This window comes from Larus michahellis, chromosome 8 (assembly GCF_964199755.1).
Source record: "Larus michahellis chromosome 8, bLarMic1.1, whole genome shotgun sequence".
Taxonomy (NCBI): Eukaryota; Metazoa; Chordata; class Aves; order Charadriiformes; family Laridae; genus Larus; species Larus michahellis.
The window spans coordinates 1,792,820-1,820,473 of record NC_133903.1 but is presented as its reverse complement, the minus strand read 5'-3'; the positions used below and the strand labels follow the sequence as shown (position 1 = coordinate 1,820,473).

Sequence of the window (27,654 nt, the reverse complement as noted above, 5' to 3'; positions counted from 1 at the left end):
GGCCAGTTCTCACTCCATCTTTCGAGAAGCCGAATGTTTTGCCTGGGTGGGTTTTGCTGGGTTAACACAGGGAATCCCGTCCCTGCCGTGGAGCAGCAAAAAAGTCCTTTTAGTTGTTGGGAGGTAGAAGCTGGTTTCAGTCCTGTGGTGGAGAAAAGCTGCAAGTAGGTTATTCACACAGAATCACAGAAGGGTTGGAAGGGACCTTAAAGAGCATCTAGTTCCAATGGAAGCCCCTCTTTGCCTTGACCTGCAGAGCTTCAGTGACCACAGGGCTGCGTTGCGTGGTGCCAGCCATCGGTGGGCCCAGGACCCCGAGGTGTAGCCATGATTGCTGAAAGAACAAGAGCAATAGCAAGTTACTGTTATTCTAATAACAAGAGCAAACCTGACAGCAGCAAAGGGATGAAAGCGTCACAAAGGAGGAAAAGGGAAGGTGGCTGCAGGTATGGCAGAAAGCCGTGAGGAGCATCAGTGACCAGAGGGCACTGTCCAGATGGCAGTGGGCATGCACCTGCAGAGCAACCCACGCCATTCATCAACTGGAGAAAGAAACAGCATCTGCATTTTCCTGTAGCTCAGCCTACATGCCCGTATTCCAGCTCATCACTGAATATTTTGCTACAATGGATTGAATATCTCAAGCGGCATTTCACTGACACAACGCAAACAGTGAAAGGTGTGGAGTGCTGGAAAAATTCGCCTGACTCAGCATCTCAGCTGTCCTTCATAGTGTTGGTGTTTTTCTACCAAATACCATTTGGTTTCCTGAATTAAGAGATCAATCTTAATTTTGTCCACAGATGGGGAAGTTTCGCTATTTCCATTTTGTCTACATGCACAAAATAAAAGCAAACTGTAATTTATTTTTTGTGGACAAAATGAGTTTGGGTTCTTTCACTTTTCTTCTGGCATTCTTTCCTGTTGACAGCATGATTTGCACAAAATTACATTCTGTTGATAAAAATGTGCTGAAATGTCTTTCGGTTTCATTGACTGAATGATTTGCAGTAAGAGGTTTGACAAAATGCATGTTGTCGACAGAATGAAATAGGGCGGGTGGAAGGAAGAATACACTTCAGACATATGGAGCGAGCAGTTATACACTCACTTGGTTTGTTAAAAACTCTACTCGGAGACTATTAGAAAGGATTTTGTGGGATTCGGAGAAGACAATAGTTTCTTTGGAAAATCTCATTTGCACAGATACATCTGGCAGTGGGGGAAAGGCATAAAGAAAGTTAATGGGTGCGGAATTTGGCCAGAGATCATTGCAAGTGCTGTTATACTTCTTTAGATGTCTTTCTATCCAAATAAATTTCCTCCATTAAGTTTACAGATTTTCTCATTCAGCTTTTAAGGGAATACTTGTACTGGAAATGAATGAGACGGGGAAAAGAAGTATGTTAAAATTTATGAAAACATCTGTTGGAAGTTCTGAGAAAGATGCTTTTGTTTTAATCATCTAAGCAAGATGGATGGATTTTATCAGAGCTAAGTACCGAAGAGTCCCAAATGGGCTCTTTATCCCAAAGGCAAAGCACTTAAGCATACGCCTAATTTTAAGCACGTGAATAATGGCCTCATTGACTCCAGTGGAAAACTCAAGTGCTACAAGCTGAGTATCTTGGATTCTAAGGTACTTTGGACTAGTGTTAAAACCATGACCAAATTCTACCAAAAAAATTATCTTGAGCATAACCTTACAAAATGATTAGAGTTAGGACCAAGCATTTTTAGTAAAATAAACTACATGAGGTATATGCAGCTTGTTTTGATACGGTCAAACACATTAGGACAAAATTTATGGAGATTGACATGATGTTAAGCCTTCGGTGTGGTAACACAGAGAGGATCAAGCTGGTGGATAAGCAAAAATCCGTTGTCCGTAGTGGTATCGCTTCACTTTACCCAAACTTGTTCCTTACACAATGTATTTACTGCTTTAAGTCAGTTCTGAAAAGAACTTTAGCACCTTTTTTTCCCCTAGCTGTTTTCTCACAGCAGCATTGTTTTGCTGAGCACCGAGTCTGGCTGTCAGTCAGAGAGGAGGAGGAAGAGCAAGAGTCAGATCTGTGCTCTCCTTCAGGAGAGGTTCTGTAGGTGGGGTAATGAGCTGTGGCTTCTTCTGGGAAATTTGGGTTGTGAAGTCAGTTGTAGACGGTGCTAAGTTTCCGTGCAATGTCCAGCTCAGTTTTCTTTAAAGGTTGCTATGGGTATCAGAATAGGGTGCCAAACTACCTTAAGCCACTATTCCAGAGCATTATTCTCATTTCAGGATGTAAATGCCTTGATTCCACCCCCACACTAAAAAGATCCCACTGCCAGGAGCTGGATCGGGGGAATGAACAATAGAGCTTCATGTGAGCACACTCGGTTGGTTTCACCCTGCTGTCAAAACCGATGGCATTTTTCTCTTCAAACAACAAATGTATCGAACCAAAGGAAATGTCTGTGCAAAATGCTGCTTACCCGGGGACGAGCTCCTCGTGGCTGGACGTGCTGGGGCACTGCAGAAGCTGAGGAGCAAAGTGGGCTGTGGTGGATAGGCTAGAGGAGAGAGGGAGGCCAGCATGCACCTCATATCAGAGTAGGCTTTGGATTACCCTCACGTTTGTGGTCCTAAAAGAGCCAAGTTTTAGGAGTCCCAGCCTGACATAGTGTTTAAGCTGGGAGCTGGAGGAACGAGCAGAGGAAGGACCAGAGATCTTCATGGCACCTATCATCGCTTCTGTTCTGATGAGGAGGCCAATGTTCATGATCTTTTCAGACAGGCGTTAGCTAGGTGACCAAATGCCATCGTGCTTGACTCGTGCCACACCTGCACCTGGTGCCTATTGATTCCTATTTTTGGAAAGCCTTAATATACATTGCGCATGCCCCTTTCGAATGGAAATGCTGTTTCATGGCATTTAACAGTGCAGGAGTCACAGCTGCAAAACAAAATATTTTACAGAAATTTTTGGAACTGGCTTTTCTTCGGCTGTGAAAAAGCTTTTTCTATTTTGCTTGAATGATATCACCATCCTTTTAGCTCTTAAGCAGTAATTGTCATCCCAAAAGCCAAGAGTTGGAAGTGGAGACTTGTCTTCAGACTCAGGACGGGGTGGTGGTTTACGTTACGATGTGCGCACACCTTCCCGCTGAGAAGTGCGTGTGCTTAGGGCTGGCCCTACCTATTGGGCAAATGTGGGTGCCTGTCTCGGGAAAACGACCGTCCAGGGAGATTGCTGGCCATGAACTCATGAAGAAGTCAGCTGGAGGGAGGACATAATGCAGGTACTACTGTCAAATACATTTTCTAGAAGGAAATTTGCGTGGCAAAAAATGGTGCACAAAAATGTTGGATTTTCCAAAGCCATAGAAAAAAAAAAGGGAGTAACAGAACTGAATTGAAATGGAGAATTTAGGCTGAATTACTTCAAAGCATATAAGCTAGAAGCTGCCAAAAGAAGTCCATCAAGGCGAACTTTACACTTGAATTTAAAACGCAGACGGGCAGATTTTTCTGGAAGAGGGGTAACATGGGGTACAGTAACCAAGCACAGAGCTGGGGCTTACCTAACCGTGGAAGAAGATAAAGTCTGTCAGAGCATTTTCTAAATCTGTTTCTATTATCTGAGAGTAGAGCAGATGACAAATCTGTTAGTTCAGAGTGTTGACACAATACACTTTTATCACTTTTTGTCAACAGAACATAATTGTGTTCAGATTACCCTGTCACAGGGGAATAGCCATAAGATCGTGCTGTCCAGAAAAATAAATGTCATGTTCTGTTTCTGGGAAAACAAGAGGGAAATAGGAAAAGCCAGGCAAGAAAAGAAAAACCTTGAACAAACTCTATTCTTTGGACGGAGTTTTAGTTGTACAGTGCTGTGATAGAGCAGTTGTTCCCCCACAGCTGACTCCCTCGGGCCCCTACGTTAGATGCCAAGCTCCCGCATCTCTTGTGTTTCCCTCCCCATCCCTGCCGCCCCATTGAATCCAAACACTTTAGTGCTCATTTCTTCCAGCAATCTGCTGTAACTGATGCCAATTACGAATCACGAGCAGCGTGTCAGCAGCAGGAATTACAGAAACCCATCAAGGAGGGAGAGCGATGCCATGCAGGGCTTGGAGGTGGTCAGGGAGCGGAGCAGCGGGCAAGGCTGGGATGATGAGGAGGTCTCCAGTTCCAGTTACCTCCCTGACTGCCTTCGCTGCTGGACTCCAGGGGCCACCTTGCCAGAAACCTGAAGTACGACCCCTTTGGGGAGATGGTAATTGTGGGGTATCAGCTTCTCTCTGCCAAGCTGGATGCCCCCTGCCCATGGGGTGTGGGGGGAAGGCACCAAATTCCACCTTGCTCTGTTCCCACAGAAAATCATTCCACCTCAGGCATCCATTTCCTAGACAAAATGCAAACTCAGCTGCAGAAACATGTTGCATTTTTCAAGATTAAGCAAAGCGAGAACTAGTATTTTTAATAAAGCAGATGGAAATACTCAGTTGGCTTCCTTCTAATGGAAATAAAATTCTGCCCATCCATCATCTTCCCTTGCGACACTCTGGAGACAGCTGTAAAGGGAAATCTGCGGGCTGAAGGGATTTTGGGCAGGTAGCGGTGTTTGTGCACAGCAGACAATGGGGATTCGTCAGCATGGGGAGGAACCAGCATCACTTTGTGGTCCCTCGTGGTCCCACACAGGTGCAGTCCCTCCCCATCTCCTCTAGCAATTACAGTATGAATCACAGCAGTGCATTCAGGTCTAAAAATAGAAACATAGTCTTAGGGGAAGAAACAAACAGAAAAACAAAGTCCCTTGTCAAAATCCAAACTCCATCTCCCTTGGCCCAAATTTTATTTTCTTATAAAGTCATGTCATGTCTCACACCTTCCCATTAGGTTTTGACGTGTGACTTTACCAAGTGGGAGACCCAGAGGGGGTGGGGGTTGTAGAAGCCTTAAAAAAGAAACAATTAATCTCCACTGAGAGTAACGTGCTGCCACATATCACTCAGCGTTGCATCAGCAGCCTGATGGAGTCAGGAGAGGTGACTGAGAAGGAAGCAGGAACTAGCTTACGATGTTTAATGATGGAAACTGAGATATTTAAAATCCCCGGTGCCCATTTGCTATGCAGTCTGCTCAGATGCATTCAGTGTGATTACAGCACCCAGACAGAAGAGTTTCATCTTCTGCGCTCTTGGTACCACTTTTATGGCAATTTAGAAAATGATCACATAGAGATGGAGACACTGATTAGTTAACACACAGCCTGCGTGTATTCTGTTCATGCGAGGCTTTGAACTTCTGGAAGCTGTCGCACTGAGAAAACGTCTATCCCAGAGGCAGCTATGATTATATTATATTGCTGTCTTTATTATTTACCGAGTGGCACTGCATGTAAGCTTTGTGCGTGACACGGAGGGTCTCCAGCTGCATCTTAAGTTAGAGGCAGAGGAGGTGCTCGTTAAAGCAAGAGGCCGTTGGGAGAAAGCATCTGCCACCCTCCTCTAATTGCTGTCAGCTTTGGAAAAGAGGGCTTGATACCCTATCTGAGCCTAAAGCCCAGCAGGGCTGCTGCTTTGCTCTGAGTTTTCACTTCTGCAGCCCCAAAACCTCATGTAGGCTGAGATCCAGAGTGAGGACTGACCCGGGCAGCTTCTCACAGCGTAATTGTGGGCAGGTAACCAAAGAGACTGTCCTGTCTACATTTCCCAGCCTGACTCTCCCGCTTGCGTCTCCTTTGCAGTAGCATCACACAGTGGTGGAGCCCGGGCTTCTCGGCCATTTTTCAACTCACCCAGATGCACTGAAGCTGCTTGCTAAGGGACCTGGTTTTGCTTGCGCAACCGGAACAAGGTAAGAAGAGTACAAAAAACTACCTAAAAGCCCCCGAACCTGAATAATGAGCAAATCCTAGAGATAAGGAACAGTGTGCATCGTTCTAAACGGTTTGCAGGAGGCGTGCAGGGGGGACAGCGGGCTGCAACCCGCTGCTTCCAGCACCTTGTTCTAACTGACCGAGTCCCTTATCCTGCCCTAGCATTTCCACACACTCCCGTTCAGTGGGACACCCAACCTTGGAGCTGCACTCTCTGATTTGCAGCCTTTTTTATTTTTATTTTATTATTTTTTATTTTAAATTTATCCCCAGTTCCCATCAGCTACAAAGCAAATGGTCTAATTTCCCCTTGCTTTGGGTGCCGAGATATTTATATGCGAGGGTGGGAAAATGGCCGTAGGGACAGCTCGGTACCCAGGGGAATGCCGCTGGCGGTGAGGATTCAGCGAGGGAGTAGCTGGGAATTAAAGCGATGTTCCAAAGCGGGAAGGGGATAAGGTGTCGTCTGGCCACAGCTGTTCAGCCGCTCAGATGAGACTCCGAGGGTTTCTCAGGTGGAGCAGGCAGGAGGGAGGCACCGAAACATGTTTTCATCTTTGCTTCTGGAGCGTCTAAATGAGCTCACCGCGGAGCAGCAGCAACAGATGTTCGCTCCGACTGCTGTGTCAACATCCCAAAAGTCAGTCTGACAGGTAGGTGTCACCCCCCCGAAGTATCGGATTTGACAAAGTGGCCCTGGAGCAGGTGGGCAGCTTCAGATAGCTGTTTTTGCTCCATGCCGGGTGAGAAGTGTCCCAGCTCTCAGGAGGTGCATTCAGGACGGGCTGCCATCTGATCCTGACGAATTATGGCCGAGGCTTAGACGTAGCCCTCGAATTGACACGGGGCTGCAGCGCTGGGAGGCAGACGATGGCAGCTCAACGGAGAGACAGAAAACGCGTAGGAAGTTTTGAGAGTACGGCAGCATGACTGGTATATGTTGAGAGAAAAAAGACACATTCCCCATCTCTCACTTTGCTACTTAAAAGGGGAAACTTTCCTTTTAATTCGTGAAACAAATATCCCTGACTTTCCATTAAGTTTAACTTACTGGAAATTTTTAAAGAAAACTTTAGCTCAAAGTAGCCTAACGCAATGCCTTATTTTTGCATAATCACTGCTGCCAAGGGCTAAAATACAGCGCTTTTTTAAAAAATTAGGGGCTTTAAAAATAAGACATCAACATCTCTCTCTAATTTCACAGCCACCATTGTCCTTCTTGCCTAATTTCTCTCCTTATTAAAGAAGACTGATTAGTTGTGTCTGCTTGGTATGAAATGCAACTTCTCTTTACGAAGACTCCAGTATAAAAAAATAAAAGTAAATGGGGAGAAAGAAGAAACTAATAAGTGATTTTGCTTGGCACCTTGGCTAGCAATACGAATGTCAACACAGCCACAGTTCACTGAGACACTTACGTATGTGCTTATATTTAAGCACGTGTTTAAGTCTGTTCGGCTTCAGCTTCCTGCCAAGGACATACTTCACTCGTGGGACACGTGTGACTTAAGAATATGTTAAGTGTTTTAGCGATTTGGTACCAGACCAATAAATGCCCTTCCCAAGTAGCTGACTAATTATGTGCAGTTGTTTCTCAGGTGAAGGGTGTTCCCACCTGTCCGGTTTGGTTGCTGTGCTATCAGCCCTGCTGGTCTTCAGGTACTGCATTGACTGAAGGACACTGAGGGATAGAAGGAGCCTTGGATAATCCGTCTCTGTGTTTATCTACCTAGACTTTGCTTTGTGAGCCCTGGTTGGCTTGCTGCGATGGCTGAGAAGGAAAACAGCAAATCTGCACTGCTAATTCGTGAGTTATGGATGGGAATGAAGTGTTGTGACATGATGGGCTCCAGTATTGGCCAAGCATCCTGGGGCAGTGCGGAGGGAAACACGAGCTCGACGTGTCAAACAAACAAATGTGTGAACCTCTTCAGATGTGGTCAGGCATTTTAGTAACGATCTTTCCAATGAAGACGTCAAGGATCACCTTGGGTTATCCAGGGGTTACCTGCATGGTTATGACTATGGTGCTCTGGAAGGAAATGTAAGACCTGCCGTTGATGCAGCAAAGAGAACAGATGTTCTGGAGCCATTCCTGAGAATCCAAGGAAAACGTTGCAAACTTACGGAACTGACTGGAATCTTACAGTTTTGCAAATGACATTGCTTTGTTTGTGGAAGTCATCCCAAGCTGTGCTTTTTACATCTTTTTTCCTCTCTAGTGACTACACACGCGGCCTCAGCGTTAAGTATGCAAAGGGCCTTGCTGGGCAGCCGTAGGTGGTCCTGCTGCTTGTTAAACGTGACAGTTGAGTGTGTGGACGCACAGTAAATGAGTGCAGTTCATCACAGCCTTTACAAAGCTAATTGGCTACTAAGCTTTTGAAGGGTCAAATACATTAGCATCTAGCCCCGCGCTGCTCTTTGAACAGCAAGTGGTTAGGAGCAACTCTGATTAGCATCCCTCTTCACTGTCTTCCACTTCTGATATATACTTATGAACGACCTTTTGCTGCCGTGTGTATGTGAAATGGATAAAGACACAGTCCCTATAAATAGCTTACAGACAGTGTTAAAAGTTGTACTTGAAATAAAGTGCATAATGTTTTTAAAGTAAATAATTAGAGCTAGCTTTGCGTGTCTGCATTTTAGTTAGAGTTTGAGGCAGATGAAAAGCATCAGGTCTGATATTCAGCCCTTCTTTCAGCTCAGAGAGGCATAGTTCAATGTTCATAGTTCAACATCGGCAAAGTTCAATTTTCGTACATTTGTATCCAGGCTCGTTCGGTCTGTCGATGGCTGAAAATTCATCAGGATTATTTTTGCAGGATTTATTTTCACAGTTGCAGACTTTCTTGCTGAATGATGTGTTACTGATCTATCCTTTAGTTTCACAAACGTATGTTTTAGGGTTGTCCGCTGTTTTCACAGCACAGACCACAATAAAAACACTAGGTGAAATTATTTACGTGTGTCTTTTCTGAAAAGATGGAAGAAGATCTGAATTGGCTCCAGGAATGCTAGTTATTCTCATTCTCTCAATTTTGAGAACAATTCCTTGTGGCCTGGCTGCAACTGGATGAACTGCTGTCTTGAACCTTCCCCAGAACTCAGATAGTTATTTATTATTTAAATATGAGCTAAGAGCGGGAAACTCTTAAAATTCCCCAAAGCTCTCCTCTAAAAATAAAGATCCATTAGTTCATCCTCAATAAATAATTCTTAATTGTTCCCCCAAGTGAAATCGGACTCCTAATTTCTATCTCCCTGAGTTTCCTTCTTGGCTTTCTTTGACCATGGGTGCAGCGTTTTTCTCTTGTTCTGCCAGTGGCATTCAAGTGTTAAAGCCAAACTTTGTGAAGCCACGCGGAGGGCCATGGCGGCTCCTGATGTAATTCATGTAGTAGCCTGGAATGACCCCCATCCACTCATGGAGACTTCTGTTTGTTTTGGCCAGTGCCTAGAGCTCCATTTTTTCCCCCTCTATCTGGAAGATATCTCGCATATCCTCCCTGTTTATAATCATACTCGCCTCTGATGTTTCCTCTTTAGCATTGTTATCCATCTTCTGCATTAGACAGAAACCCAAGGTCCTGAATGCTCTCAGTCATTGAAGATCTGGTGGCACTTTTCACAAAAGGAGATGACTAACCTCCATGTCCTGGCCACAGGCCAACTTGGCTCATTACGCTCTGCCTACCAGAAATTCCTCCCGCCGTTTCAATGGCCATGTTGTTTTTCACTTTCTGTCCCAAACAGCTATTGAATAGATGCTGTTTTTCGCTCCGTGCTACAGTTCAGCAGTGAATGACACTGTAAGCTGGTAGCACTTTCTGCTTGTGAAACGCTTTGTGTCCTGGGGGCGTGCTAAGGTGCTGCAGTTTTATTTTCAGGAGAGGTGCCCACAGAGCGACGGTCCCCAGTTGCTCCACACCTCGCTGCGGAAGGACCCTGTGCCGGTCCCCCATTCCTCCTTACTAGCTATTCTTATCTCTGGCTATTCTTATCTAACGTTTTATTGAGTGATTCCAGTATTTATTCATTTTCCCATCTTGCTTTTCTTGATGCCTTTGGAAAGAAACGCTGGGGAAGGTGCTTAGCTGCTGGGGACTGAGAGGAGCTATGTGCGTTTCCAGCTGCTGAGAAACCCGGCCAAGGACTTTTTCCATATACGGGAGAACATCTAATTTAAAGGAGTACTATTAACTCTGGTTGTCTTCTGGTTGGTTTCTAGTTTAAAATTAACTAAACATATGACTGAATTTCTCTCAGAGTGGGTTCCAAAAGGATCCAGGGGACGGGAGACTGTGGTGAGACTTGGCAGGTAGGAGGGCTGCCCCTGTGAAGCCGGCTCGCTCCAGCTGCGGAGTGCTCTCTCATACTCGCCCCATTGCCATCTTAAGGATATTTTCAGATCTGAGCTTTCACTCAATCAAAAAAGATGTTGTGCAAAACAAAGGATTCGGGGTCACGCCAAGATGTATGTGGGAAGGGTAGAGAGGATGTGTGGAGCACCAAGAATTATATGCCCAGGGACAATCAGATTTGTACCATCTTTTCTATTCTTTTCTATTCTATTTGATCACGGTTTGCCAAAATCAACAACACTGATTTTAATACAGGTGCCTTTGTTCCCAGACAGGGTCCGAATGAAACCTGGGATTATGAATTCTTTCCCACAGTCATACTGAACCTTGGGAAGCTTCCCATGCAGTGGGTAATCCTTTTATTACTTATTTTTTCGTCTTCTGTTTGCTGTTATTAGCTTCCCCTATCCAGCTTTGATGCTGCTGTTGCAGTGTTTTGCTCTCCCCCACCATGGTGTGAGAGAGGGGCAATGCCCATTCCAGATGGATCTCATAAACGTGCCTTTGATTGCTCATGTGTCTTGGAAGGTCCAATCCAAACGCTATTTGAGATGTCAGTATTACGCATGCTGTACGGAGGGGCTGCCAGCCTTAGTAGAGTCAAAATTTGGGATCAAGACTGAAACAGAAAAAGGCCTTGGAAATCTGCAAGCTGCCTTCCACGCAAGCCCTGCAGGCGCTTTCAAATGTAGAATATGAGAACTCAGTAGGAAAATTGAAGGAATGAAAAAAAAATTGCCCCAGTTTCGCTTTTCCTTTAAAACTTGAATCTCAGCCCAAGATCACAAATAGGTCCTCTCGGGTTTATAGACCTGTAAAGAGACCCTGGGCACTGTTTTGCGTAAACCTGGACTAATTGATGGCTTAGTACTAAAAAAATATGTGAGATCTGTGGTTCTGCCCCTATGGAACTTGTTGAAAGAGAAAGGTGGCTGGTGGTTAATCACATACCTGAGAAGCAAGCGATGAGAGTCCCTTTTAGGGAGGTTTTCTGGGACAAGTCATGTCACATCTCCGCGTATCAGTTTTTCCATCGGTAATGACAGGATGGGAGGACTCATCTCCCCTACCTGCCTGCCGTATTTGCAGAACAGTTTGAAAATCCCTGGGGATGGTGTAATAAGTGTTAAAATTGCTTCATTCAAAGCCATTTAAAGTTTCTGTCTCTGGAGGGGTAGGAAATCTTACCTTTTCTGCAGTGAAGAGGCAACAGCTGACCTATTAGTCTGTGTCCTAAATATAGTGATCCATCAACGCCGGGATCAATTTCCTGAAGGTCACTTGCTCTTTTAAATCCTGCCATCCTCTCCGAATTCAGAGAGCGTGGATTTGGCTTCTCTCTTCCTCACCTGCATTTTCCCTTCTTTCTCTTCTGATAAACACAGGCGTTGCAGCTTTAAGATTTTAAGACCTTTCCCAGATGGAAAAGGTCATTTGTCTTTCGCTACTCAACACTTCCTTCATGAGTTCATTTAAACATTGCCAGACATCAGAAGAACAGAACTCAGCTGTAGGGTTATCTGTGTCTTATTCCCCTTTTGTGTAGGTGGCAAAACTGATCTAGAACACAACTGTTTGGTTCCCATAGCAATTTACAACAGGCAGCGACCATAATACCGTGCTCTTCCCACTCCTTATCTACACCTGTTATTCCTTCCTTTGCCACCCAGCCAAGAGCTATAATGCCGGCATTATTTGAATGGCATTAAGCAGGCTATTCCCTAAGTTTCATGCAGTTTCTCACTGTTTTCGGCAAGGACAGGATGTGCTTTTAATCTAAGTAGTAAAAAGCCAGCACTTTATTAATCAGCCACTTCCAGTTGGAGTCTCAATGAAAAGTTAATTAAAGGAGTGAAATGAAGGGATGTTACAGTGCATCTACTAATCTTGGTACGTTATTTATATGAAATCAGTCATCAAAATTAGTCATGTGCACTATCTTGCTGTGTGTGGTCTGGTTTGAAATGGCGTGTTTGTTTCCACTCAGCTCCACTGGATACAGTTAAGATACACATTCGATGTGCTATGCAGTTAGATCATATTTTGAAAGTTTATTATGCTCTCTATCTCTCTGTATCTGCAGGCTCAGCATCAAGGGACCATTAAAAGCCTTCAGCTGAACTTTGCAGCGTGTCTGAGATGAGACAAGTGACAAAAGTCATCCTTTCCCAGAAGTCAGCAGGCGCAGCTGCCGGGACGCCCGCCGGCTGGTGCTGGGTGCCGCTGTGGGTCTGGCAGCAGGGTGCGGGGACAGCCCTTGTGAGCAGAGCGGTGGTCCCTAGAGCTCGGGACGGCGGTGGCTGCGGTGAGAACAAGGGCCCCGTTGTCCCCCCTGAGGAGCATCACTCGCACCCGGACCCACGCCGGCCTCAGGGTGCTGCCCGCTCCGGCGGGGACCGAGGTCCCTCTGGCTCTGCTGCCGGACACGAGTACCCTCATACCTCCTGCAGGTATTGCGCCTCTCGCTTTTCTCAACGCTTTCTCTAGGATGTGCTAGGCTAACAGAGTGATTTCAGGTCCGTCCTTCGTTCTGGGTGGTCAACGAGCTGCTCCTTCCCTCCCCGCCTGGTCTCGTCCTCTCCCGCGGAGGAAGCAGATTGAGTTACGAATTTCAGGCGTGGAGAATAGTTTCGTGATCGCTCTTTAAGGTCACTGTCAATGCTGTTGCATAAATTCACCTACTAGGGGCTGCTGTAAGAGCAGTGCCGTTAACTGGAGACGGAGGGGTGTAGCGTTACAAAGCGGTGCATGGAAGTTGCCCACTTAAATCACTGAAGCATTTTAATTGACATTCAGTAACTCTCTCCTTTTCTGAGGGCTGCCTTTAATAGAGTGAGCGCCGCTAATGCCGGTCATGGGGTCGCTCCCTGCTCCAGCCCCTGGCTTGGGCTGTGGCGACAGCACAGTCCCCGAGAAATGCGTCTGAAAACTCCCGCTATTCGCTGCGAAGGGGCGAACGTAAAAACACCGCCACTCGCTGAAGCACAGCACATAGCTGTGAGCAAGTTCGGCTTCAGCGGGAAGAGCCGGGGTAAGAAATCAGCGGCTGCGTTGGCTGTGGACTGCCCGGGCAGCGGAGAGTTGATTGTCCCTCTGGGAATTTCCCAGAAGCTGCGGGAGAACTTGCCAGCTCCTTCTGGGGAGCAGGGGAAGCAACGCAGGGAGGTGGGGAGGTTTTCCAGCCGATCCCCTTCCCTTCCATCCTTCCTCACCTTTCCTCATTGATTTCCTTCAAATCTATTGCACTTTTAAACCCGTGAAGGGCTTCTCAGGCGTCCCATCAGCATCTGCTCGTTCGAAGACAATGTTTGTGCATACGCTTTCGTGCTGTGGCCACGATATTTCGTTATCTCCAGCCTTACTCTGCAACAGCAACCACCTTTCACCATCACACCGCTTTGCTTACTTGCAGGCAGCTTAGGAGCTGCTGTAAGGACGTGATGGAGAGTTCACCTTGCAGTCCCAGACCAGACACATTGATCCTACAGAACGAGGACCGTGCTCTTGAGCACCTTCTGTTAGGTACATAGCTTCCCAACCAACTAGAACATCAGGAACTTGTCTGTAAGCTGCAAAAGGGCAAAATGGAAGAGAGCAAACCCCAAGAAAAGGCATAACAAAGGTACATTTCTGCTCTCTGTATATCTTTTGGATATTTGTTACCTTGAAACAAGACGAACATCTATAATTGAGATGTACTGGGCTCACGAGGGATTATGAAGCGGCGTAAGAAACCTGGCAAATCTGGTGAGCCAGGTACAGCCGCTCTCGGGTAGTGCCTCCCGCTGTGAATAGTCTCTTTTTTCCCCCAAGGTTTACCTCCCTCAGCCTTTTCTCCCAGCGGATCAAGTGGATCACTGTGATCCTTTCCGCTATGCTTCCTACAGACGGGGCAGCTGGGGGTGAACCTCTCAGCCACAGCGTGAGTGAAGGGGGGATGCCGGGCATGAAAAATCCTCTGCGGATTTCGGTACAGCTTCTAGCAAAGCTAGGAAGCAAGCCACAGTCTAGATTATTTTCCATATTTTATGGCCTTTTCTCACTAGCTTTCTGGTTACAATGACTAAGAAAAGGGTCGATATCTTTCGTTTCTCACAGGGGCAAGGTTCGTCCCATGTTCCAGAATGAACTATAGCCGTAAGTATAAAACGGATCTCTTGATCGAGGATACATCCCCTCTGACTTTTCTCATAAGATATTAATAAGAGAGAGGCATTATCACATTCCATTTAACAGGTGTGTGGAAGAAGGGGAAATCTCATAATCATTTAATACCTTCTACAGGAACATCCTTCATCAGCTTTTGCTAATTACGACGCTGAAGCGATTTTCTATTTTGTTTTCCATTTAAAGCAGAAGACGAACTTCAGGAGACACAAACAGGAATTTATTTTCTAGGTTTTGCTTTCTTCATGCGAAGGAATGCCAAGGTAACCTCACAGGGTTTCATTTAAAAACAAGAGTTCAGAGGAAAAATACCATGGCTTTAGACCACTGTCTCTGTTAGTTTATTAAAATATTAGTCTTGTAGGTGTGTTAGATTGATTTGCCTTCGGTGGTGTTTAAAAATAGTTGTGAGAATAATGGGTTTCATCAGAAATCATTACCTGGGACGTTACTTTCATTTTTTAACCACAGAACAAAGTGTCACAGCCAGATTAAACAAGCCAGAAAGCATTTGGAGTGCACACAAACAGCTAGCAATTTTTATATATACCTTAACCATGGAAAATCCTCAAAGATATTAGCCGTCTTCTACTGCAGATTGGTCAGAATCCCCAAGAAAGGTCAGATTGTTCGAAGTGGCTGGTATTTGTACCAGCTGACATGAAAAGGCTCGGTTATTTATAGTGGTTCTCCTGCGTCCCCACAATGCTGGGGGACTGAATGCGATTGCAGAGATGAAAGGCTGTTTCAGCCTAACAACTGCAAATAGCTGCAGCTCAGCAAACGTCTGAATTATGGCATTACCGAGCAGGAGAGTTGCCCAGCTTAAGCACAGGTTTTAATCCTTATGGGGGTAACGAGATCACATAGGAACCTGTTTTTTGGAGGGAGTGCGTTTTGTTTTGATAATGCTTAACTCCCTGCGTAGTGCAATCCAAACTTTAGGGCTTCCCGTCCAAGTTTTCCTTATGAGCTGTGGCGTCTTTATCTGGTTGTGTCAGCTAACCACCGTGATGGGGTTGTTTGTTTTAGCTATAGGACTTGGACAGGGAAAGCAGAAGCTGGGGTCGTGTGAGGAGAGCGATGGGACTGGGAAGAAATGTGGATCCAAGTTCACCAGGGCGAGTGCTCACCCTTTTGCTGAATATTTGGTAGGCAAGCGACCAGAGATCAAGAGGGAGAAAAAGAAGACATTTCTGATGAAAAGGAAAACATTGATAACGCTTATGGGAAAAGATAGGAGCAGTGACCATGGCCAATAGGAACTAAAGCTCCTCTAAACTGGCATGAGACTCCAGGAGGTCTGTCCTGAAGAACACCAACCACAGCTTCCAGGTTTACTGGACTAGTCAGGTCAATGGAGACAAGGTGATTCCTGCTCACTGGCAGGTCCCAAATCAGCCAGGGAATGAAAGAAAGGGAAGGTTGGTCCAAGCAGCAAAATGGAAGAAAAGAGGCCCTTTTAGTCAATTCAACCTCATGGGAAAATTCCCATTTTGCACCAGAAGCAGGAAAGCCCAGAACAGCCGAGCTGTTGTTTCTTTAAATCAGTGCTGCGGTTGGATGTGGGGTGCCCTTTGGAGCACGGCTGATCAGGCCAAATATGAGCGGGGTGTTATCTTCCAACAGCTCATGAGCCTTCCTGAAGAGATAGCCTGGAAACAGCCCCAACGACTGGCCCTAATCCTGAAGCCTTCCTTTGCTCAGATAAACTCCCTAGAGCTAGGGGGACGGAGGAAATTACAGATATTCACTCATCTATTTATATTTAGACAAAAGATTAAACAACTTGGAGCTGTAATGATATGTCCATGGCGCGGCTCCTGCAAACATGTAAGCGCTTGCAAAACTTCTCTGCATAGGCTTAACTGGAAATGGACTTGAGAGTGGAAATTTTCCAGCAAACTATAATTCTTTAAGGAAGGAAAGCTATGACCAAGCTGATTTTTTTTTTTTTTTTTTTCAGGGGGAATTTACTGAAAACCACCATTTTTATGAAAACAAAAGATTGTATTTTCACTCCAAAATTCCTGTTGAATTTGTGTTTTTATAAAACTCCAAACAATTCTGTGGAAGTGAAGTATTGTGACCTCGTTAAGACTGCGGGCATGTTGAAACAAATCTTTGCAATACAATGTTCTGATGCTGTCAGAGCAAAATCACTCAGGATTTCCATTTTGCAGGAAATCTCAACTTTTCATGTTCTTTTTCCGGCGAGGAATGAAAAAAAAAAATTAGAAGATTTTAATATCCCCGGCTTCCAAGGGGAACTCCAGGTTGCAACCAACTTTACTAAACACCCCTCAACTGGTGACTGGCACCTGAGAAATGTTATGGAATTACCATGGTATGTCATGCTCCCTTACCCCACCTTCTTTCTTTGAGTAGACCCATCTTTGCAAATAACACTCATTTTTTTGGGTGACGAGAGAGGCGCATGGGAAGCAGCACCTCTTCTCTTGCTGTGTCCTTCCCCATGACACGGCGTGGCACAAGCAACCTTTGCCTGGTCACTCGGAAACGCTTTGCTTTTCACCCGCACGTTGTTTTCATCAAGCTAGCTAGACAGAGCGGTAACTCGTGGTTTGATTGTGTTTACATGGTTTTGAGGGATGGCTGCAAGAAGCAATTTCTGACCATTGCTGACTGCTCTAAGAAGCGGTTTTTAAAGAATTTTGGTGTTAGAGAAGACATTAGCATTTGGGTTTCAGAAAGCATTTCATGCTATGTTGCGGGAGGCTCCCGCAGACAGGACTGCCTTCCTTGCATTACTTGGCGCTGGTAAGGTCGCTCTGATGGTCTTAGTGTAGTTCCCAGCCTCACGTTTCCTTCAGCTTCCCCCCGAGTCCAAACCCTAGACCAATAGGCTGTGCCTGGTGCAGTCAATACACGAAAATGAAGAGTGACAAGTCCCACAGCATGGAACAGCTTCTCTGCCAGACCTGTCTTTGCAGGACAACGGAGAGTTTTCTTCAGGAGGGTCTGAAAGGGTGGGATGAATGTCTGCAGGAACACAGTCTCATCACAGGTGTCCTCAGTCTCTTCTCCAAATGCCTGGACCTTTAAAATATAGATATGCAGCAAAATCACACTGAAGCAGCAATTCAGAAATCCAACCTAATGGTTCAGGTTTGCCCCTGGCCTCACAAAACACAAGGCCACAGCAGAGCTTGCTTCCCCAAGAGGAGATGAGGGAAGAGACTGGTGACAGATGTTAATTAAGCTGTAAAAATCACCTCTGGAAAGAGCTCAGACGTGATGGGGAGCCTCCCAGTATACATTTCTCTCCTTGGAGCTTACTGGTGAGTCCCACAATTAGCGTGGAGCCTGGCTATGAAGTGCACACTGTCAGAGGTGGCATTAAGGAGTGCCTGTTTTCTCAGCCTACTTATTTCCCTCCTTGCTTTCTGCAGTATATACTTTATGTTAATTGTAGCAATACATCTGTCCTCAGAGTTTATCAGATTCGAGGAGATAAGCTATTGCCATCAAAGCCTATTTTAAGCTATGAGCTCCTAAGTAAATCAATGTTACGTGAATTAAGATTGCCTTGAGATTGTCTCTATACCATTTCAGCTGCCCATATCTGGAAAGAGTTTCTGATCAAAGCTTTTTGTAAAAGGCGGCTTTAGGAATTTTCTCATGTGGCTTACAAACTCTGTGGCCATTCCATATCAAACGAGCTTTAATTACCAGGGCTTTAATGGCAGTGATTTTATGATGTTTCAGAAGTGAAATGGTTTATACTCTGGTGATAAGGACTACATAGGAGCCAATAAAAAATAAAGCAGAATTCCACAGCAGGGGATGGATTTTTTTTTAATGGATATTTATGGATAATTCTTAGCCTTTTCCACCAACAGTGAAGTGAGAAAATGTGTTAATGGGCAATAATGTCTTCTTTATTTCCAGTAGTTTTGTCCCACGCTCCTACCTTTCACTCTGCCATTTTTATACACAAATTCAACCACAGTTCTTTCCATTTGAATGTGAAAAGTGCCAAACATAATCCCATTTTCCACAAAATCTACCTCTTTTAGCGGCCACCTATAGAGAACCTTTTCCTTGCCTGCAGAGGACAGGTGCCACCGCAACACAAGCCCTACCACAAGCCATGCACAACTCGGCGTGGTTGGCATCCCCCACTCACACGGTGGCCGCAACGGAGGGTAAATACGGAAGGGTGGTCTTGCACATCAGAGCTGGAGTAAACACATGGTAGCGTTGGGGTAGGCGAAGACTGCCAGTGCATACAGGAATAACTTAAATTACCTGGTGCTGCTCAGCTCTGGACCTCTAGAAGAATAAATATTTACTACTTTAGATGAAATATATATGTCCCATGAGTGTTTATTACAGTCTATCTTGGTTAGGTTAGGGAATACTAAACATTGTGTAGTTGTCAAGTGGTTCCTGAAGCAGAAGCTTTCTTCCACAAGGAGAGGTGCTATTTTGAAGTTCTACCACCTGCAGAAATCTTCCTCAGTTAGACTCAATCTCCTCTGAAAAGCTCAGGTCTGTCTGACTGGAAACTCCGCTCTCGCTGCAAGCCCTGGGCTCCAGGGCAGAGCCCAAGCACTGACTCCTCCGGAGCCCCGAGCCCTGTCCTTGCCTTTGCCACCAGTCTGGGGTGTGAAAATGGGCAAATTATTGTCCTCTGCGGTAGTGCCAATATTACATCTGCAGTGCAGGCCAAGCCTCTGCTCAAGGCCGAATTTGCCCAAGAAATTTGGGTGCAGGCGCAGGTGAGCCCAAAGCAAGGAAAGGAGACGAGTTCGAGTCTTCTGGGCTGTGACTTCCTCCGCTTCCCCTTCATGGTGAAATGACTCTAGGAGCCACTACAAAGCAAACCATAACAGCACAACTTTTTACAATTTAGTTTTAGTTTGCGTGGAGGAGTGGATCTGACCTAGTCTCAGCCCGGACAAGCCTCCGTCGCGTGAAGCTTGCTTTGATTTATGCCTGCACTTGACGGGACCCAGGTGGCCCAAGCGGAGCGTTAAGTCGTCGCTGCTCCCTGCTCCCGAGTGCCGGGTGTTTCTCAGTTGTATCCAGGTCACTCAAACAGCAATATAATGTTGGTCATTCCATAACATTGTAAATCAGGCCGCAAAACCCCACATTTGGAACAGTTAATGTCTTTGCCTAGGGCAATACCGCAGACAGGACTTTATTTGCTTTGAACAAAATTAAAATGAGAAATAAAAATGCTGCTTTTGACAGCAGTTTAATTTTAAATAGACGGCATATTAAATATTGTGTACTGGGGCAGTGGGTTAATTATGCAACCTCTTTCCATTGCATCTTGTTTATAGGAAGGGACTGAATCACCCCAGCTTGTCGTGTCTCACATCTGCGAGGGCTGGCTTTCCTTTCGGCAGAGCACTTACCCCTTTGCAGTATTTTGATACGCATCACGATGTTTTTGTCTGTAAAGCCACGTTATCAGGCTGACATTCTCAGACAACCTCTGGGCTGAGTGGGTTTCTGAAGCTTGGCAACGCAGATATCTTTCTATTTACCATCCTCCTAAAAATAAAAGTTGTTGCAGGGAGGGTAATTAATTGTACTCAAGAAACACGCTGGTTTACTTCTACCACAACTTCCTTAACCCTTTTGCTTAACCCTTTGCACTGTTGTGCTTCCACAAAGCCAGTATTTTTTTAACGTCCGATAACAATCCTGTGGGGAAGCTCTTAGTGACAGGCGAGCAACGTGCTGATTTTCTTGGCAAATATGGTCTCGCTCATGGGTATCAAAATTTAGTTGATATATTTGGTGATAGGATTATAAAATTCTTGCTCACAAGAAAAATAAGCAGCTGTTTTAAAAGTAACATTAAAGAAGTGAAAGCCAATGAAAACACCTGAAAATCGTATGGCTATGGGCCATCACATTGAACATATATGTTTCTAGAATGATCTAGAAAGCTTTTCTGGAGTGCCGGGAGCAGGAACAGGGTCGCTGTGTTCATACACGTACGTGTGTGCACACGCACATACACACGCTAACATTTTTGATCCTTTTTACTGGGCACCTCTCTGTTTTAGGAGCGCAAAGTACATTGAAAAAACCTCATTTTCACTGGCTGGAGCTCAGTATATTTGCACAAACCAGCTTGTATCAGAATTTGGCCCCGAATAGCTTTTTCTCCCCCAATGATACATAATAAATCTTCCATCTGAAAGATTTTCAGACACGCTCCTACTTGACTCAGGAGTAGTATTCATTGGAAAAAAACTTTGATGGAGAAGTGGTTTTTTCCCATCAGTAAAATGCAGTAGCGCTAAAATAATAATAATAAAAAAGCAGTTTGTGAGCTCATGTTGCTTTTGGGGAAATTTCATTTAAAAAAAAAGTGATGAAAAAGTTCCAATAATGTTGAAACATCCTAAATTAGCTCCATACTTGAAAAAACGCATGCAGATATATTATTTTCTTTTGAAATCATGTCATTTGTTTTTAAAAATCGATCCTACATTATATATTACTTTAAATTAAAAAACAGCCAGGAGTGGAACACAACTTTTAATTTCTACCAATGCAAAAGTTTTCCATGTGAAAGAAAATACATTTTTCTCTGAAAGGGAATGATATAATTGCTGGAATCCTCAAATCTCTGTGCAATGAAATTTCAATTCCCTGCTTCATTTTGTTCATGAGGAAAATTATCAGTGGTGAAAAAGATCCCCAAAAAGACAACAATGCGTTGATTCATCAAGCAACCCATTGATTTCTCCGAGTCCTGCAGTCTTTTGGGTTCTAACGTCACTTGCTTTGTTTTATTTCAAATGCCGCAGTTCGTATTTTATGGCAAGATTTCCTCTTCCAGATTCAAGATCTGGTGGCTGAAATTTCGGAGAACACATTGGTGCATTTCCTTCTCTTGACTTCAACATGTCTTCTCTTCAGATTTGCTGTATGAAAATTGTGTGTACAATCTATCAGCAAGGAATTGCCCTGTTGATAGGTCCATCCACGAGACTTCCTAAATTGTGCGAAAGTAAAAATGCGCATTGAAGATATGACATTTCCTCCCGGGGTCACGACCTGTGATTCCTAACCACAATTAAGAATGCTTTTGTTCACATTTCTTTGCAGGAATTTGCTCTATGCTATATAGCAAGTAAGGAATGGTGGGTCACAAGCAAAATGTCCCCAAGTGAACCCTGTCAGAGAGCCACGGCAGGGGAAAATCCCGAGGACAGGAGACCAGGTGACACCTGGTTGATCAACATCTTCATGAAACTAGTGGCTACAGTTTGCTGGGGAGACTGTCACGGTAATTTTGGGTGAATATGGAGAATAACTAACTGATGATTCCTCTGGGATCGTGCCCCAAGCCAGTAGCCTTCTTCCATGTACAGAAAACTGGTGTGACCACACTAGTGTGGAGTTCCAAGGGTTCCTCCACTAGGAAGAAGCAATAAACATCGGCCAGTACATGAGGTAAAGGCTTATTTTTTTCTCTCTCTTGGGGATTGATGTCCTAGAAGGAGCAAAGGTGGGACATGTTAATCCAAGGACGGCAAAAGACTTTTTGGAGAAAGCTACAGTGCTCGATTTCATAGCTGAGATTGCACAAACTACATTGTAGCAGGAAGGGTTTATGAATCGGAGATGTAGGTGAGCTTCCAAGCTGATGTGACTGAAGACTTTCATCCTGTTATCATAAAAAAAACCCCCACAATCAACAACCAAACAGGAGAGGCCCAAATAACAGCCTTATTGACCTAGGATATTTTTATTCCTCAAAGGTGCTTTTCTTCGGGCTCTTGCCAGGTCCTTCAGGCTCTACATCCTTCACCTGTGGATGCCTCTCTGTTTCAGAGTGCTATGCTTACTGCATGCTATCAGTAAAATGTAGAAAAATAGGTAGCCTCCTCCTGGAGCAAAAACAAAAGGAGAACTTGTCTTGAAAGTGTCTTGGCCTCCCTGTAGGTAGGCATGGAATAGTCCTCTCCACACCTTCAGTTTTTCCCTCATCTCTAGTAGAGAAAGAACAACATCAGAGGGAAAGACAGCACATGAATGAGGGCTCTGTGATGAAAGAGAAGCCCAGATATCATGGCCAGCTTGCATCAAATGAAGTTTCTGCTAGTGCCAGCTGGGTGAATTAAAGTTAATGCACCTTTCTCAGTCCTTGGAGCTGGATATCAGCATCTTACAAGGGGTCCTTCAATGTATGCCCCCTTCTTCTACCTCCAGTGCTCTCCTAAATAATTTGGACTGGAGAGAGGACGAAACTCTACAGTTTGTCACCTGAGAGTGAGCCCGTTTTCTTTGCCCATGTTTTGAGCTGAACAGGGAGAGAAGGAAAAAAATAAAGAAGTCTACACATTTAATCTGGCAAAAATACGAGGGCCAGGGAAGCGTCAGTGCTGCAGGGGAGACAGCCAAGAAGAAAGACGCTGAAGCTAGGACTGCCGATCTGCACTCTGCTCCTCTGAGCTGTGGTAGCTGGAGGAAGGGTAACCTTCATAGGATGGCCAGTTTTCCAGCTGCACCTTCATTTGGTTGTGCCAATAAACCCAGACTCCGAAGGGGTGACATGTTTTTCTGTTTTCTTTTTGTTCCCAGTCCTCCCAGTCTTCCCAAAACTACTTCACAGGGAGAATTTCAAGGGCAAAACATTTGATTTTTCCAAGTACTGGAGTTTTCTGTGATCCTGCTCCAGTTTGAAGTGGTGTCAATAGATTCATTAAAACATTCCCTTTTTTGTGTGCTTTCCCATTCTGCTTTGGCAACGGACTGGCTTAAAAATCCAGAAATGATCCTTCCAGTTGTTGTTTTTGGGCACACAATGCAAGCATTGTGCATTGCTGAAATGGAGCAGATTCCAGTTGTTTACACTTCTTCATGTGGCATTGTGAGGCTTAAGCAATTTGTCTATGATAGCCCCATATTAGGAGTTCTCATTTGCAGTATAACTGGAAGATATGATCAGAAACAGATCCGTGGTAGTCCACACATCATTGCCAACTATGCGGAGTGATAGACAGCCTCGTAAAACGGCTACGGGGCGAGCTGAGCCAGAGATGTTTTGCTAGTCTGAGCGACACTATTATGTACAAACGATTCACGTTTTTCGTGAAAGCTAGCAGGAAAATGTGTGAGATGGCATCTGAAGAGAAGGCAGATCAGGAGAAAGATGTGACGGTACTTCCAGCTGGATTTTCCTTTTTGGACTTTGGAGCCTCTGAGCTGAAATGCATTTGACTGCTGAAAGACATAGCAATAATAATAATAATAATAGCAATAATAATAAGCCCTTAAGCCTTTTCAGGTGTGTTGGTGTTTGTCATCTGCTTTGAACTCTTAATTTTGCTTCTTTCTCTAGAGAAGGGCATGCTGTGAACAAGGGCAACTTGATATGGCTTTCGCTTTGGAAAAGCTTTCTTGGAGTTTTCCAGTTTCAGGGAGCTGTCTGTGAAGCTATGTGTACGGTCTAATTAAAAGCTTATGTGGCTGAGCTAGATAAATAAGGGGACGTTTTATTTGCAAAGAACACTTGCTGCATTTTGGTGAGGCTTTTAGCTGGAAGATATTTTGATTTTGATTTGCCACATCCAGCGATGTTTGCACCTTCGTGCTGGCCTGCAGACGGGCTGCACCCGTTCCTCTTCCCAGCCCTTTCTGACACTGGATCTGCCTTGCTGCACTCCTATTTACATTTTATAAACTTAAATTCTGTTTCACACCAACATGCCTTGCCCGTAATCAGTCCCTGCTCTGCAGCCCACCGGGAAGACAACTCACCTTGGGCTTTCAGGCTCTAGTTTGTTGACCTTGATCTGGAGGAAGCCAGGCTGCAGGAGCACAGCAATCCTTTCTGGGGGAAAAGACATCTTTACAACTTTGTCATACAGATTTCCTTGTTTAGTTCCATCTTTACATCTCATTACAAGTGTAAAACCACTTATTCAAAATACAACTGTGGCCTGCCGCATTACCATTTACTAAGAAAAAGTTCTGTTTTCTGAGCCTTAGCAGAAGTAACGCGTAGCACCACTCAAAAATACCGGCTCCTGGTGTCCTTCCACATGGAGCTGACACCAGCAGCTATCGCTACAGCAGCCTGTCTCTTCCTTTTACTGCCTGGCAAAATTACAAGGAGTTGGTAACGAGGCCTTGCGATGGTCTCTACTGGAATTTTCCATGCTGGGTGTATTCCTCTGCCTGAATATTTTGGAGAATGTTCTAGCAAAAATAGTTCCATTATTTTGAAGGGATGAAACATGAGGAAAAAATAATTTGAACAACTTTAAAACACTTTTTGCAGATATTTCATCCAGAAGTTTGCAGTGCTGTTTTGCTTTGGAGCAGGAGCTTCAAAATGAGCTGGGGAGCTCACCTGGGGACCAGGATATGGCTTTTTAAAGGAGAACTTTTGAAATCACTGAGCATTGCTACCTGCACATTCAAGCTGTGAAAACACTTGAGGACACCATACTCACCTTGAAGGCAGTGTCTTCCACAATCAGACCGTGCATTTGGAAGTGCTCTTTGAGGCTGATGAAGACCATTCAATACGGGCTAAGGAACAAGGAGTCTTTCTCTCACTCTCTCAACTGAAGGCAAAATGAAGATGCTGGTGGGTACCCGAGAGAAGCAAGAGGCAGGCTGGGATGCAGCAGCAGCAGTGGATAAAGATCGGATGGGTTAATAGGCCTTTGGGATGCCCTTATATCCCTATCCAAATTTGGAGGCCAGTCTTTCCACTTCTGTCTGACCCTTGCAGACAGAGTGACAGCTCACTTGCCTCATCCCCCATCAGGGCTTGCCCACAGAGGAAAGTGCTGCATATGTGCTGACACCAGTTCCTCTCGTAGCTCGAAAGGTAGAGGTACACCTTGTTTCTCTCGAAGTCCAGTCTTGCTGCTTGGGTAGGTGAAACTCAGTAGGTTTCCACCCGTGGGAAGCCCTGTTTTTTTACTTTTTCTTCTTAAAAAAGTAATCCAAGGGTATTTTGTTAGCAAACGTTAGAAGAACTGAATTGTAGCGTCTGGCGTTTTGGCCTCTAGCACTATTTGAGCATGATATTGAGGAAATGAATCATGGTTTGTGCTGAAGGAGGCTGTTGCTAGCCAGGCCGTTGCCTCACACATCCCAGGAGCTGGAATGCAGACAGTAAATGAGGCAGGGACCTTGGTGAAGAACACAGATGATGGTGAGGTTGAGGGACCTGAATGCCCGACCAGAATCATTTTTTTCCTCCTGGAATCTGCCAGAGAGCTCCGATGTGATGCTAGATAGATAACTTAGAGGAAACTTTCCATGTGACCTCACTCATGGTGAATTCCTCCTTTCCTAAATTCCCCTGATTCACAGAAAGACCCAGTCTGTTAAAAAAACCAAACCAAACCAAAACAAAACAAACAACAAAAAACCAAAGATCTCACCTAGACCTGGAACAATGAGTTTTGTATTTGACATTCTACTTGTGTCCTATCGAAGCACAGGATATTTAGCTAGTCAGCCCCTACGTGACTTACATTAGAAAAACGTGACAAGTTTGGGCTTAATCCTTCTGGGTCTTATCTCCCAGGGATGTTGTAAAGATTAACTGATGCTTGTGGAATATTATCAAACTATAGTAGCAATATAATTGGAAACTCAAAGAACATATGAATGCGCCTTGTTTCAGTAAATGCTTGGATCTAGAGAACAGTAGATAAGACCTGAAAATACTGTTGAAATGAGGTTACAAGAGAATACAAACCATACACAGATTCAGTGAGCGCCAGCCACCCTTTGTGTTAAATAAAGTGAGAAAAATAGCATGTGTTGAGATAATTCATAAAAGCGCTATAATGGGCACGCAAAAGGGCAAACGGCAATTGCACATGAGACTTCAGTGGGCATTTCCTACTGCGCAAGTGTGAGATCTGCCAGCCTCAGCTTTTGGTGACATAAAACTGGTGTGGGGGTTATTATAGAAAATGTTTGGATTTTGCTCCAGGCAGTGTGGAATACCTCAAGGCGACCTGAATCTGTTGGCACACAGAAACCTCTCCCATGCGGTGTCATCCCACACCACCAGGACCTACAGCCCCCAGGCACTGCAAACCTGTGCCTGTGCTTTAACCCAACCCCGGAGGAGCCCCCCAGACTCTGGTCTTGGGAGCCATTGGTACACGAGATATTTTAAGGGAAGTTTTCTCCCTTCATGGAGGAACCATCGCTCCGGGCTGAATGACTGTCCCGTAGCTGGCCAGAGCGGCGCAGAACAATTTTGGGAGAGAGCAAGGAGGTGCCATTAGAAGATGGCACTTAAGGAGGATTGGTATGATCTGGAGAGGGCTGCGGAAGTCCTTTTCAGAAAATAACTGGGATTTATTTTCCCTTGCTAGACTTCCTTGTCCTACACTTTTCATTCACCATGAGCCAAAATAGACCAGAATACTAACCCTCAAATTATTGGCAATTTGTTCAGCTCTCTAGAAAAATGCCTCCAATAAACACAAACCCAGCAAGTCAGTGTAGCATTAAATCAAACCTTAAAAGATGAAAAATGCTTCTTTCACTGTTTTATCTGAAGCCAAAAAGGATATTGCTTTACATTTTTTCGAAATAGAAGTGCATAGCTTTACTGCTGCCTTCCAGCATCGAGAGATGTTCCCCCCGGTAAGAGCTCATTAATTTGAGAGTAGGCTTGATTAGACTAGAACTGAACAAGACCGAAACATTTCATTTCATTCTTTCACGCTAATCTCTTGGCAGAACAAACCCCCTTTTGCCCATTGCCCCCACTCAAAACACAAACAAAAATAAGAGCTCCCCCTCCTTCAAAATCTGTATGGACCACAAAATAGCCTGAAGGGCTCTTTTGTTATTACCATAAAATGCATTACACAAGTGAATAAAATAGCTGATGGTAGCTCAGGTCTATGGGATACTGGTAATCCTATATAATTGCCAACTTGTGGGGCGATTGGTGAAAGAGACCTTAAAGCCTTTTTATTTTATCTTAGTAATGACGAGGGAGTTACCCAAAACATATGAATGCGCCTCTCCTCCTTTAGACCATCAAAGGTTCAACAATGAATTCCTTTCTTTGAGAAAGCTGGGCTTTAGTCTGCCATGAAACTCAATCCATGGCCCTCTAATTAATTTTGCTAAATAGATTAGCCAATTGGAGTTGCTGCTTCAGAGGGAAGCAACCTCCAAAACAAGTTTTTCCCCATTCTCAAGGTGAGATGTTTTGCTCACAGGACATCCTTTCAAGTGCGCTGGGGTACTTTTAGACTGGA

At 44.7% G+C, this 27,654-nt stretch overlaps 1 long non-coding RNA gene across 1 annotated transcript; it reads right to left on the bottom strand.

The window, feature by feature from the left end:
* Window positions 1-5,774: 5,774 nt before the first annotated feature.
* Window positions 5,775-15,216, bottom strand: LOC141747720 (uncharacterized). Its single transcript, XR_012588799.1, has 4 exons — window positions 14,952-15,216; window positions 11,423-11,606; window positions 11,186-11,339; window positions 5,775-6,797 (listed from the first exon to the last, which is right to left on the bottom strand). It is a non-coding gene; the product is annotated as an uncharacterized LOC141747720 (long non-coding RNA).
* Between the last annotated feature and the right edge of the window lie 12,438 nt (window positions 15,217-27,654).